We start from the raw sequence: 15,064 nt of genomic DNA, 5'->3' as shown, positions 1-15,064 counted from the left end.
ATCTATAAAAAAATAGAAATATTTTAAAGAAAAAAAGTGATTTCTACTCATTAGTTCCTTACCTTCATTAGTAGCCAATATTTACCCGATTTGTTGTGTCATTTGTACATACAAAACATTGTAACAAATATATTTCCTTAAAGTACCACCGTGTTTTTTTTTTGTTTTATCCCCCTCCTAACATAGAAGATATACTGAGCCATCACATGCTTAGAAGTTACACTACAACAAAGCATTAGATTAGCGACGACCACATTCCGTCGTTAATCCGTCGCTAACATGGTTAACGACGAATTAGCGACAACGAGGCGACAGTATGCTTACGTCGCGAATATTTCGACGCTAACTGGCGACGGAATTATTCTGTCGCCAGGTCCGTCGCTAATTGCGACGAAATAACGAGCGCTATATTCCGTCGCCAATCCGCCGGTACTAAACGGCGACCACGGCTTGGCGACGGATTTACTTCCGTCGCTATGCCGTCGCTAGATTAATATGAATAGCGACGGATGGTTCCGTCGCTAATCCGTCGCAAACACGAAAAAAAATTAAAAAAAAATTATTTGAAAATTAAATACCGAGAACTGTACAATTTCTATTTCCTGTACAATTTATATTTTCTGTAAATAAAAAATAAACCACACAAAAAAATTCATATAACAAGAATCTACAACAATTAATCGTTCCACCTTAAAATTAAGAAGTTTAATTATTTACAATTCAACAATTACAATTAGGAAAACTAAAAAAAATAGAACTTCTTCAACACAGTCATCTAATCATCGCCAAGATTTTGTGCGTCTTCTTGTTCATTGTCTTTATCTGTCCCTTCAGCTCCACTACCCTGATTATCGCTAACAGCCTACACAAGAAAAGAACAGTCAGTATTGATAAACAAAATATAATGAAATAAATTACACACTATATGTGATTCTATCATGTGCTCATGTGTGATCTAAGGCAATAAAAAAACTCTATATGTGATTCTATCATGCTCATATGTGCTCTAAGGCAGACAAAAAGTTATATATATATATATATATATATATATATATATATATATATATATATATATATATATATATATATATATATATATATATATATATATGTGATTCTATCATGCTCATATGTGTGCTAAGGCAGTCAAAAAATTCAATATGTGATTATAGCATGTTCATATGTGTTCTAAGGCATCTAAAAAAACTCTATATGTGATTCTATCATGCTCAGATGTGCTTTAAGGCAGGCAAAAAACTATATATGTGATTCGATCATGCTCGTATGTGTGCTAAGGCAGTAAAAAAATTGAATATGTGAATACAGCATGCTCATATGTGCTCTAAGGCAGGCAAAGCCAAAATTTTTATATGTGATTCTATCATAAATGATATATAACATATTCATATGTATTCTAAGGCAGTAAAAAAACTCTATATGTTATTATAGCATGCTCATATGTGTGCTAAGGCAGTCAAAAAACTGAATATGTGATTATAATATGCTCATATGTGTTCTTAGGCAGTCAAAAAACTGAATATGTGATTATAGCATGCTCATATGTGTTCTAATGCAGTAAAAAAAACTTTATATGGGATTCTATCATGCTCATATATGTTCTTAGGCAGGCAAAAAAACTTTATATGTGATTATAGCATGCTCATATGTGCTCTAATGCAATAAAAAAACTCTATATGTTATTATAGAATGCTCATATGTGCTCTAAGGCAGTCAAAAAACTGAATATGTGATTATAACATGCTCATATGTGTTCTTAGGCAGGCAAAAAACTGAATATGTGATTATAGCATGCTCATATATGTTCTAATGCAGTAAAAAAAACTTTATATGTGATTCTATCATGCTCATATGTGCTCTAAGGCAGACAAAAAGTTATATATATATATATATATATATATATATATATATATATATATATATATATATATATATATATATATATATATATATATATATATATATATATATATATATGTGATTCTATCATGCTCATATGTGTGCTAAGGCAGTCAAAAAATTGAATATGTGATTATAGCATGTTCATATGTGTTCTAAGGCATCTAGAAAAACTCTATATGTGATTCTACCATGCTCAGATGTGCTTTAAGGCAGACAAAAAACTATATATGTGATTCGATCATGCTCGTATGTGTGCTAAGGCAGTCAAAAAATTAAATATGTGAATATAGCATGCTCATATGTGCTCTAAGGCAGGCAAACCAAAATTTTTTATATGTGATTCTATCATAAATGATATATAGCATGTTCATATGTGCTCTAATGCAATAAAAAAACTCTATATGTTATTATAGCATGCTCATATGTGCTCTAAGGCAGTCAAAAAACTGAATATGTGATTATAACATGCTCATATGTGTTCTTAGGCAGTCGAACTTTATTTGCATGCCATCTCATGTGTTTAGCTGTCCTTGAAGACATATACAATCGCTGCAATCTAGGAGTGATAGGAAAGTAGCGGAGCGACTTGTATGAAACTTCCTTTGATCTCGTGCTACCATTGCCTCTTGTCTTTGGCTTGAACCGAGGATGCCCACATGACGGGCATGATATGTCGTTTTCCTGCTCCTTGAAATACAACATGCAGTGATTTGGACAAACATCAATCTTTTTGTAACCCATACCTAGAGCGTTGACCATAACTTTCGCACGATAGAAATTTTGTGGCAATTTCTCATCTTTAGGCGACATACTCTTCACAATCATGCACAAACGGTCAAAACATGATTGACTCAAATTATACTCGGACTTCAAATTCATTAGTTGAAGAACTGCAGACAAGATAGTGTGACTCTCACAACCGTTCCAAAGTGGCTCATCAGCATCTCTAAGTAAATCATAAAATCTACTAGCTGTATCGTTTGGTGATTCTTCATCTACGACAGTTCTTACATCACTAGAACTCATAGCAGAACCCAGTTCTGTTCCTGCGGCATCAAATATCAAATTCGTATATGGATTATCGTGCACCACATTCACCCGTGCATCAAAATCGTTTCTAAATTGTTCTCCATGAAACATCCAGTTCTAATAATCACTCACAAAACCCTTCCTGTATAGGTGATGTCTAACGCCATGAGGTTCTACAAATCGATTATTCTTACAAATCTTGCAGGGACACCTAATCCGACCTGTGGGATCTACCGTACTGACACTTGCCGTTGCAAATTCAATAAAACTGTCAACACCATCCATATATTCATGCGATAACTCATTGTCCACTATTCTACGGTACATCCATTCACGGTTTGCAGTCATTCTGTCATATGATGTTACGAATAGTATCCTAACCAGTTAAAAGAGAACCATCAGAATGCTATGATGAAGAAAATATCAAATTTATCATGCAATATATGATGTCATACAATCACAAGAATTATGATACATGCATTGATAACTTAATATTTTCATGTGCAAACTATTCATGACACGATACATTCATTTGAAGCATGCTTTCAGTATACAATTTCACATGGAAGACATAATCAAATTGAAAGTAACTACATGTAAGCATGGATACAATCACATCAAACATTGCAATACATCGAAATAATTCATATCAAACAAATGTCAAACATGTACCTGCAGCAAACACACTTCAATATCCCACTAACTACTACCATGCATAGCATGGACTCCGTACTCCAAAAATAAGAACACTTTCATATTCATACATTAAAATCATGCTCAACATGATCTCCGAACTCCAACAAAGCAGTCCTAGATATCAACAACTAAGTGAGTGTGTGAACAATAAAGTGTTACATTCAATAAATTAAATAACATATGATGCGCTTGCATCACTTACTCACCACGGGTATTTACCCGATTTGCATTGTTTTTGTCACTTACTTACCACGGGTGGCGGGGCACAAGCGAGTTCCGTTGAGAAATCTGTAAAAAACACTATGTTAAAATGAATATTGAAGCTAATTAGGGAAACACAAACACTTATGCAATGCAAAAAACAACTAAACTGTTGATGATATATCTAATGATGAAATGCGATGAAATAAAGTGTGCAAGTAATGTACTGCAATGAATATTGAAGCTAATTAGGGAAACACAAACACTTATGCAAAGGAAGCAAAAAGACTAAACAAAGAAAAATAGAACAAAGAAAAAATAGAAAATGGATCATAAATTGTTTATCTCTGCTCAACGGACGATCTATAGAAGATCATTCTTATAGAAGAGGTGACAAAACAAAAATTTCATAAACCAGTACAGAGAAATACTAAACAACCACTTGCCTAACATATTATAAAAAAGAGAGACACTAAGAAACCATTTGCAAAATATACAATAAACTAAACCACAACCAATTAAAAATGGGATAATGATATACTCTCTTTAGGATTTCTCTGTTCCCATTTTCTCAATCAAAATCTTTTAAAACTCATATTTTTCTATCATGCCCTTTGTTTCCCCAATCATTAAAAGAAATAAAGGGAAAGGAAAATTAAACTGAATAGAAGGAAAATAATGACAAAAATCCTTTTCTTAACACAAACATGGCACAAGATGTTACATCTTCCCATCCAACAAACATTAGCCCAAACAAATATTCCAAATAATAACACTTGGAAAACAAACTGGTAATTCGGTTAAAACCTCAAAAAGATTATAGAAAATAGGTCAGATAGTCGCTTGCATGTGTTCAAGGAACAACTTCAAGAGATAGTTTTCATACAAGAGGTGTCAGAAGAAGAAATAATCATCATGGACATAATATAAAAAAATAAAAAAATATAGAAAAATAGCGGGAGATAATGTAAGAAAGATGTCACATGAAAACCATAAAACAAAATGCAAAAAATAACAGAAATGGAGGAAATCGCTCAGAACAGTTTGCTTATCACTGCTCAAAGAACAAGCTTTGAAAGTTGTTCTCGTACAAGAGGTGTCAGAAGAAGCATTGAACATCATGGGAAAAATGAAAAAGAAGACATAATCATAAAAAGATAGTTTCGGAGGAAGCAAAAATGCAGATGAGGAATCAGAGGAAGAAGAAGAAGAAGAAGAAGAAGAAGAAGAAGAAGAAGAAGAAGAAAATGCAGATGCAAATGATTACCTACGCGTCGCCGGGCGGTGGCGGGAGGCTGACGGGGAGCGGCAGCTGGCGAGCGGTGAACGGCTGGCGAGCGACGGACGGGGAGCGGCGGCAGCCGGGCGGTGGCGAGAGCCGACGGGCAGCGGGAGGGAGAGGGCGGCGGGCGGGAGCAAGACAGCGAAACAGGAAAAAGAGAAAGAGGGATGAGATTAGGGATTTACGCGACATTTAGCGACAGAATAATTCCGTCGCTAAGCTGTCGTAAATCAAAATACCAAAAAAGCGACGGAATATATTCTGTCGCTACACCGTCGCTAATTAGCGACGGATTAGCGACGACAGAGTTCCCTCTCTAAATCCATCGCTAAAATGGTGTTCTTGTAATAAGAATTAGCGACAAAAAATTGCAGTCGCTAATCCGTCGCTAATTAGCGATAGATTAGCGATAAAAGTTGTTTCCTCGCTAATCCGTCGCGAATTAGCGACAGATTGTATATCTAGCTAATCTGTCGCTAATTAGCGACGGAAAAAATCCGTCGCAAATTTCCGTCGCTAATTAACAATTTTCTTGTAGTGTTAGAACACATCTCTCTCTCTCTCTCTCTCTCTCTCTATATATATATATATATATATATATATATATATATATATATATATATATATGTGTGTGTGTGTGTGTGTGTGTGTGTGCGCCTGTGTGTGCACGGATGCACTGGGTGTCCATGTGTGATTCCTGTATTTTGATATTCACCTACATTTTTCACATTATGAAGATGATTAAATGGAAAATCCTAAGTTTAATTAGCTTTAATTGGATGAGTTGATATGTTAACACATTCTTTATTCAAGGTCAACAAACTTTGTTTATGATACAAATACAGTTCAATTAGAATGGAGGAAAATCCACCGGTCACAAATTAAAAGATCTAATGCAAAATCTTCCAATAATTATTATTCTCTGTTCATAATAGAACTCCAGAAAAAAAAGATCATGTTCATTAAGCAAGCTTTGGAACTCAGATCTTGGATATCTGAAATAGGCACCGCGCTCTCTATTGCATTACTCTTTTGGGGTCGGAGAAAGACTCGCCTTCAAATCTAGAACATTTTCTTTCTCCCAATTTTGCTTTAACGCATGGATTCTGATCCTTGTTTACAAAAAATCAATTCCTTGGAGTTCCTCAATGCAAGAACAAATCCATGAGATCTTGGCATTAGACAAAGACCAGGTTATATCCAATTCACACCGTGCATCTCACTTGGAAGCTGTGTGGACCCCCACACGCATCACCATCAAGTGAGATTAGGGGTGTCAACGGGTAGGGTTTGGTTGGGACCCAGGTGAAACCAGATTTGAGATGATGGTACCGGGTCTGGGTCTAATCAGACCCACCATAAGAGAAACCATACCTGGATCCTATAAGGACTACATGAACCAGACCCAAACCATGCATACCCGGTAAAATAATATTTTTTTATCATTTTTGCATTGAAAATTTGCAGATCTTAATTGGAACTCGGGTCGGGCCCGGGTCTGTTGTAAAATTTCACAAAACCATACCCCGTTCCATGTATTAATTGGAACTTTCGGGTCCGACCTGGATTCTAATCGGGTATTCTTATTTATCACCAAACCCTGACCCTATAGGGTTTGGTGGGTCCGGGTCAAACCTGACCCGTTGACACAACTAAGTGAGATGTATAGTGGGGATTGAATATAATATTTGATATGAACCCAGTCACAGGATACTTCCGTGTCATGTCCCCTTGTATATTATTTTTAATAGACAATTACTCAAAAATGGCATGCCCTGTTCCTTTGGCTGTGTCCTTGTGACATGTATAGTTTTCAAGTTCTAATTCATTGCGTTCATCTTTTTCATAAATACGGTGTTAGACTGCATCTAACCTTTGTTTATTAATAAAACTTTCCTTGTTTTAAACCATAGTAACAAATCTCAGCAATATTTTGAATTTAATAGAGGGCAGAACCTCCTCTCTAACTATTAAGAGAGAGAGTGAGGATTCATCATGGACGTAGCTTAATAAGAACTGAACCACGTAAATCGTGTGCATTCATGTGTGCTTGTGCTCCTTCCCATCATGTCTCTGATTCTTATAAATATAGTTCGACTATATCAGTTGTAAATCAAATGGTTCGAATAAATGATTTAATAAAGAGAAGAATCTAAAATCTATAAATCACAACAAAAACATGAATAATTCAAGTAGTCTTATATGCAAATGAATAAACAAGCATAGAAAATCTTACAACACTTCTCTACAACTCTCCACTCTCTTTTTGTAAGATGAATCTTAATAAAAAGACTATAGGCAAGTTTTGGATGCTAAATCTTAGATATGTGGATTGGGCACCTCATTTCTTTTATTAATCAGGTCTATAAACGATCATGGTCTAAAACCAAGGAAGGATTGTGTAAGCAAAGCTCAAGCACAAAGCAAAGCAAAACAATTTAGGTCTATTATCTAGTTTTCATTTTGCACACATGCACAAACACGTGCACGCGCGCGCGCACACACACACACACACACACAACTAAAGAGTAGCTTAACTAGTAAGTGCCTTAAGGTCCCAACTACAGCCAGCAGGTCCACCTAGGTCCAGATTGACCGGGTTCGATTTGACACTTATAAGTCCAATTGTCATCCCAACATGAGCAATTCCAACATCACAACCTTAAGCACAAAACTCCATACTCTTGCTTCTCCAACATTTAGGCCTTAGATGTTAGGCTTTTACCAACAGGGGCTCCGCCTGTCTGGTAGGAGCAGCTAGTTCACGTCACCTTGTGTTGGGACGTTGCAGGTTCAAAACCGACTGGTAGGGGTCTGCCTAATTAACCTCAAACATTCAGGCCTTCCATGTACATCCACAGTTTAAATGTCCCAGCCACCCCGTTGTCAAGGATTGCCCCCAAGTCTGTCCTATTACTTCTCCAACATTCACACCATGCGCATCACAGTCCAATGTCTCTCACCTTATCATCCTCATTGCTTTGATGCTCATATCTCTTGTATATGCTTTAATAATTTCACGTAATGATAATGCCAGCATCATTGAATCATATTGGATCTCCAGAAACAGAAAGATTGTGTTCCTGAAGCTTCATGACTGTATACAGAATGAAGCTTTCTAGCCTCTTTACTTCTTGTCTTTTTGGATGACGCCTGGGAGAGCAATAGTCTTGGATGACTATTCCCTACATGTAGGGATATATGCAAACGGTTCGGATCCGGAACAGCTGAATATATGAGGTTTCCGATCCAGAACAGCCAAAATTTGCAAAACCTGGATCTGACCCATTTTCATACTACCTAGCTACATGATAAGGCTGCTTGTATTTCAGATGAGCCCCACAATATTTTCGGAGCCATTCATGCTCTAGATGGACGGCATCTAGAAGGTCTGGAGTGGGCGGCTGAAAACAAAAGGACCATCCATGTTCATCAGATGCCGTTCGTTGTACAGATGAACGGCATCTAAATGACCGTCAGGAGTACCTCTGACTTGTATCCCCTTCTCAATCAGTGGGATGTAAAACTGCTTCAAGTGTGCCTACACAATGGCTATGGCGTTTCATGTAGAGCTGACAATGGACTTGAATGCAGTTAATGGGTCCAACAGGTCAAATCAGGTCGGAAAGATCCATATCCCAATTAGAGCTGGATTCACTTTGGGTACCCTTGACCTGCACCCCCCGGATTTGACACCAGGACAACCTTGTTTTACACTAATCTTAATCTTAATCTTATCAAGAAATCTCTGTTTTCCAACCAGTTAAAATTGGGATTGCCAGCAAGATCTTGGCATAGATCCGATTGGTTCCCTAAAGGCTGGACCTGAATACAAACTCACCAAGATCCAATTCTAGTGCAAGGATTTGTAGCCTCTTCTGAAACCATTATTGTTACTTTTTTCGCTCTCTCAAAGAAGCAGGTCTATCAAACAGAATCAAACATGACCAAGTTTTCATGATCTCTCTCTTGAGTCCTTCCCGGAACATGCTTGTATGTGATAAAGGAGTTAAGTGATATGCCAAAAACAAGTTGCCCGCCTGTTCTTTTTAGAGAGGGTGGTGTATGTTCCCCCCCCCCGATGATTCACTGAATCCCACGTCTGTGTTCGGGGCTTTGAATGAGCACCACGTATACAAGCACATGGGGCTCGTATTCTCGTGTATGTTGACATAACTTTGCATCGGACTCTGGTGTTGTTGCAAAGACTTAAGTACCCTTTCTTGCTATTCTTCTCATAAAGTGATGGTTTGAGAAAATGACAAAAATGTCTTTCATTCAAAAAAGAAAAAACAAACAGTTCAAAAAAAGGACAAACATGTCCTCCATCCAGAAAGTCGAAGATGATGTTGACTCTTCAAAGACTTCTTCTTTTTTCTCCGTAAAACACTGTAAAACCCTCTCTCTCTCCAGAGAAGAAATCAAGAGAGGATTCTTGAAAAGACTTAAGTGACCCAAAGATGATTATTTAAGACCCAGTCTTTGCACTGTAGGATTATCCGAGAAAGAAATCTCCCCTGGAGGAGGCCATGAACAACAACCCTCTCACTCCTTTCTCTTTCTGCTTCTGTGCACATCCAGCAGAAGATCCTACATTGCTCCATCAAGCACCGACTGACCTGCACATTGACTCTTGTGGAGTCTGATTCAGAGTTTTTACCCTTACAGGAGGAGGGTTTGGGGGCTCCTTCCAGCGTGGGTATCATCATTCAACTAAATGAATTGTAGATCCTGATTCAGAGTTTTTACCCTTACAAGAGAGGGGTAAAACCTCATCTCACTCTCTCTCCCTTCTCTCTCTACTTCTGTGCACATCCAACAAACGATCCAACATTTCTCCATCAAACACCGACTGACCTGCACACTAACTGTGGCATCATTCAACTTGATGAGTTGTGGAGCCTGATTTAGAGTTTTTGCCCTTACAGAAGGGGGGTTTGGGGGCTCCTCCCAGCGTGGGTAGCATCATTCAACTTGAAGAGTTGTAGAGTCTGATTCAAAGTTTTTACCCATTCATATTTTAAGACCTTTTTACGGATTTGGAAAATGATCTTTCGTTGGGGAGATATGACTCTTACAAACTGAAATAAAAACCTATGTCACTCAAATAAGGTAGACTAATAGGGGTCTGATTTTAGATTCAAATGGGGTATCAAATGATCATAAAAATCGCTGAAAATTTACAGTAATAAACTAGACTTCATAACAAAGACACCATTTTTTACGCATTTGAAATCCGATCTCTGGTTAGGGAGATATGGCCCTGACAAGTTGGTCCTGATTCGGATAGCGATTTGTATCACTAATCAATGTAGTGTTTAGCAAGAAACACTACAAATCGCTATAGCGAGGTCCAACAACACTATAAATCGCTGTGGGTCTCGTTAGAGGCCCGAAAATACTATAAATCATAGTTAAAAGACCGAAAACACTACAAATCGATGTGGAGCTCGTTGGAGACCCCAAAGCACTATAAATTATAGTTAAAAGACCGAACAACACTATAAATCATTGTGAGGCTCGTTGGAGACCCAAAAATACTACAAATCATAGTAGGAACTCATTAGAGACCCAAAAAAATCATAACAACAATTTGCTGAAGAATATTGTCAATCAAATAACGATTTGTTGAAGAAGTGCTACAACAGTCATGATATGGGGCCAAAATCAGAACATTTATAAAATCTGGATACAAGGTTCTGGCATTTAATCAAAATAAAATAGTAAGTGCACATCGTTTGTTGGATGTGCACAAAAGTAGAGAGAGAAGGGAGAGAGAGTGAGATGATTGATGTTCATGGCCTTCTCCAAGGAGAACTCTTTGCCTCCCTTGATTTCTTGTCTAGAGAGAGAGAGGGTTTTACAGTGTTTTACGGAGAAGGAAGAAGAAGAAGATGACAATTAAAAGTTCAAACAGACATTTTTGATGGCTCAGGTTTGTTTCGTCGGATGACCATCGAGAGGAGCTTCCAAACCCTTCTTCTGTAAGGGCAAAAACTCTAAATCAAGCTCTACAATAAATCAAGTTGAACGATGCTATCCACATTGGGAGGAGCCCCCAAACCCTCCTCCTATAAGGGTAAAACTGTGAATCAGACTCCACAACTCATCAAAAGTTGAATGATGCTACCCACGCTGGGAGGAGCCCTTAGACCCCCCCTTTTCTGTAAGGGTAAAAACTTTGAATCAGACTCCACAACTCTTCAAGTTGAATGATGCTACCCACATTGGGAGGAGCCCCAAGACCCCTCTCCTATAAGGGTAAAAACTCTGAATCAGGATCTACAACTCATTTAGTTGAATGATGATACCCACGCTGAGATGAACCCCCAAACCCTCCTTCTGTAAGGGTAAAAACTCTGAATGAGGCTCCACAACAGTCAATGTGCAGGTCAGCCGGTGCTTGATGGAGCAATGTAAGATCTTCTGTTGGATGTGCATAGAAGCAGAAATAGAAGGGAGAGAGAGTGTGAGAGGGTTGATGTTCATGGCCTCCTTCAGGGGAGATTTCTTTCTCAGATAATCCTGCAGTGCAGAGACTGGGTCCTAAATAAGCATCTTCGGGGCACTTAAGTCTTTACAACCACTCCTTTTCAAGAATCGTCATTTTTTTTGGCACCAATGGAGGAGAGGGTACTTAAGTCTTTGCAATCGCATCAAACTCCAACACTAATTAATGCTGTCAAACATGGGGATACGAGACACACATGCTTACATACGTGGTGCTCTTTGGGACCCCCGAGCATGAGATGTAGCTAACTGCCCTGTTCGGGGGGGAACATATAACCTGCTTTGTTCTTTTTAGCTGTCTCAAGGGTCATATTCATAGAAATGCAGGCCTTTTATTGAAGAAAAAAGCTATTCTTTATTTAATTGAATGGCATCGGTGATCTGATTGGAATTTGTGTTTTCTTTGTTTATACCACTATGACACTCAAAAGGGCCAAAGTACGTACTGATTTTTTTCCTGTAAACCTGGCCCAGCGGCTGGCACTTGCACCCATAAAGTTGGGAAGGATTTGACAGAAAATCGTATAATAAACGTTGGATGCTGCTGCTGCTCCGTTCCCCTCCCAGTAGGGGAAGAAAAGCACCATGCTTCTCACAGCTCACAGTTCTGGTGATCAAGCTATTTCTGAGGACCAACGTTCTTGGGCGCGTGGAAGGATCTTCTTACTCGGGATCTTTATTGAAAGCCACGGTAGTCCATCATGGTGATTCCTTCCGATTAGAAATATCATCGAAACTGAAGTCCATGCCGAGATGATGGAGCCCTTCAAATAGGCAATGTTAGCGGGATTTTCCGGGGGCAATCCATGGAAGCGTTTGGAACTTCAGTATGCTTTTCAAGCCCTTCGAGGTCTATGGAAGTTCGTTGTTCCAATTATGTTTGTTCCTCTACGTCAGTCTCTTTCTTGTTCGATTAAACAATTTTGAGGATATGTCGCATGTTCTCTACGATGGTCATTGGAAAATCGAAGGACAAGCTCTGGTTGCCCATTAGTGGTTTGGTTCTTGGTATGGAGTTGAAACTCCAAGCATCTAACCGGGTCCCTCTATGGATTCGAGTGCTCGGCTTGTCCATGGAGTGCTGGACAAGAGACGTCTTCAAGGAAATCGCACAATTCCTACAGAGGCAATTAATCTAAGTTGATAGCTATACACAAGCCATGGAGAGAGTTTCCTTGGTGCAAATCTGTGTTGCTGTCTCCCTCGATTTCAACCCAAAGTTTCAGATAGAGATTGCAAGTTTAAATCGCCAGACTTTCCTCCAAGAGATCGTATACGAGCATAAGATTCGGTGTTGCTCGCATTGCAGTTCTACCAATCACTCGCTGTGACATGTCTTACGAGACTACAACAATCGACCGAAGATGTCCCTGCTACAGCGCCTAAAGACGATTGGCAGCAAGTCAAGATCTATAGCCGAAGCAGGTTATATGCCCCCCCCCCCAAGATGGCCGTTAGCTACATCTCGTGTTTGGGGGTCCGAATGAGCACCACATATATAAGCACGTGGGGCTCATATCTCCGTGTGTGTCGGCATCACCTAGGATCGGAGTTGCAAAGACTTAAGTACCCTTTACCGTCATTCTCGTCATGAAACGATGGTTGAAGAAAAGGACAAAAACAGCCTCCATCTAAAAAAGTGAAGCATCAGTTTGAGAAAAGAACAAAAATATCCTCCATCTAGAAAAGTGAAACGTCGGTTTGAGAAAAATGACCAAATTGTCCTTGATCCAGAAAAGGGAAGATGATCTTAACTCTTAAAATAGTCTAAACATTCCATTTTTGCTCGAAATAGTAAACTTTTGCAACTTCTGCTGTAACAAGAGCTTCCTTTGATGACGCACCCTTTGCCATCGTCTGCTGCCACCGGACCCTCCTTTGTCGTCGTCTGCTGCCACCGGACCCTCCTTTGTTATCGTCTACTTCCACCGAAGCACCCTTTGCCGTCGTCTGCTGCCGTCGGAGCAACCTTTGCCTTCGTCTGCTGCCGCCAGAGCACCCTTTGATGTCGTCTACGCAGTGGCAGCATTGTTGCCACCATCGGCTGCGTCTCCCTTCTGGGTGTTTCTCCTCCATTGTCAGATTACCAAAAGTCCTATCGTTTCGATGAGTTTCGTGTAAGGTTTCGTTATACAAATAAATCAATTTGTAAATCTGAATGCTAAATCTTACAACTGGGTGGCCGTCTTCATGCTAAATAACACATATTTTTATACTGAAACAAATCGATTTGTACCTAACCACCTTCTGGGCGTCGAAAAGTAGTTACCACGATTTGTTCTTATGAAGGCCAAACATTTCAACGATATGTACTTATGAAGGCTAATTTTCTACAACGATTTGTATGTTTGAAGCATGAACGATTTATATGTTTAAAGCAATAACGATTTAATAAAACTACCACGATTTATACTTAATTTTGATAAATCGTATAATAATGTATACGTATGAAGCCAAATGTTACAATGATATGTACGAATGTTGCGATTTATACAACGATTTGTAAGTTTGAAGCAATAACTATTTATACATTTAAAGCACTAACGATGTGTATTTATGAAGTTACCTTGATTTGTACTTAAGTTTGCTAAATCTTACAACGATGTTTACTTATGAAGCCAAATATTGCAATGATTTGTAATATTGGTGATTGTTTAACGAATGAGATAATTTATATTATTATATACTTGGGAAGGCGGTTGTAACGTATAATGATGCAGTTAAGTTTATGTGTTGTTCAGGTTAGCAATGTCTACAGCTCGTCAGACAAGAAATAACCCTTCGTTCTATAGGATGAATATTAGAGAAGTTATCCGTCAGTCCTATCTATATGAGCGTTATGAAAGGTACCAAAATATAATGAAGATTGAGAATGATAAAGACATGGAGAAAGCATTGGAATTGTATTATGCGAAGGATTATCCATCAAATTTTGAGGTTGAAGATCAAAGAAAGAATGGTGAAGAACTAAAGATGAAGAAGAAGAAGGTTGATGAAGAGATGAAAAAACAAAGGAATAAGGAAGAAAACGAAAAACAAAGGCAAAAGAAGAAGGCAGAGGAGAGGGAAAAACAAAGGAAGAAGAAGGAGGAGAATGAAAGGCAAAAAAAAAATAAGGAGGAGGAGAGGGAAAAGCAAAAAAAGAATAAAGAGGAGGAGAGGGAAAGGAAATTGAAGAAGAGAAAGGAGGATGAGGAGAAGAAAAGGCAACTGATGAAGCAAAAATATTTTTAAAAGCAAAGGAGAATAAGGCAAATGAAGAAGGAGGCGGAGGAGAGGAAAATGCAAAAAAAAGAATAAGAAAGAGGAGAGGGAAAGACAATTGAAGAAGGAGGAAGAAGAGAATGAAAGACAAATGATGAAGATAAAAGATGAAAGGCAAAAGAAGAAGCATCAGGATGAGGAAGAGAAGGAAAGGCAAATGAA

At 38.4% G+C, this 15,064-nt stretch overlaps 2 non-coding genes across 2 annotated transcripts; both read right to left on the bottom strand.

The window, feature by feature from the left end:
- Positions 1–4,676: 4,676 nt before the first annotated feature.
- LOC149838503 (small nucleolar RNA snoR1) lies at positions 4,677–4,767 on the bottom strand. The gene has a single exon (XR_016432268.1). It is a non-coding gene; the product is annotated as a small nucleolar RNA snoR1 (small nucleolar RNA).
- A 110-nt stretch (positions 4,768–4,877) lies between these two features.
- Positions 4,878–4,972, bottom strand: LOC149838502 (small nucleolar RNA snoR1). The gene has a single exon (XR_016432269.1). It is a non-coding gene; the product is annotated as a small nucleolar RNA snoR1 (small nucleolar RNA).
- Between the last annotated feature and the right edge of the window lie 10,092 nt (positions 4,973–15,064).

The sequence above is a fragment of the Nuphar pumila genome, chromosome 5 (assembly GCF_984573655.1).
Source record: "Nuphar pumila chromosome 5, dmNupPumi1.hap1.1, whole genome shotgun sequence".
Taxonomy (NCBI): Eukaryota; Viridiplantae; Streptophyta; class Magnoliopsida; order Nymphaeales; family Nymphaeaceae; genus Nuphar; species Nuphar pumila.
This window is presented reverse-complemented; position numbering and strand designations above follow the sequence as displayed.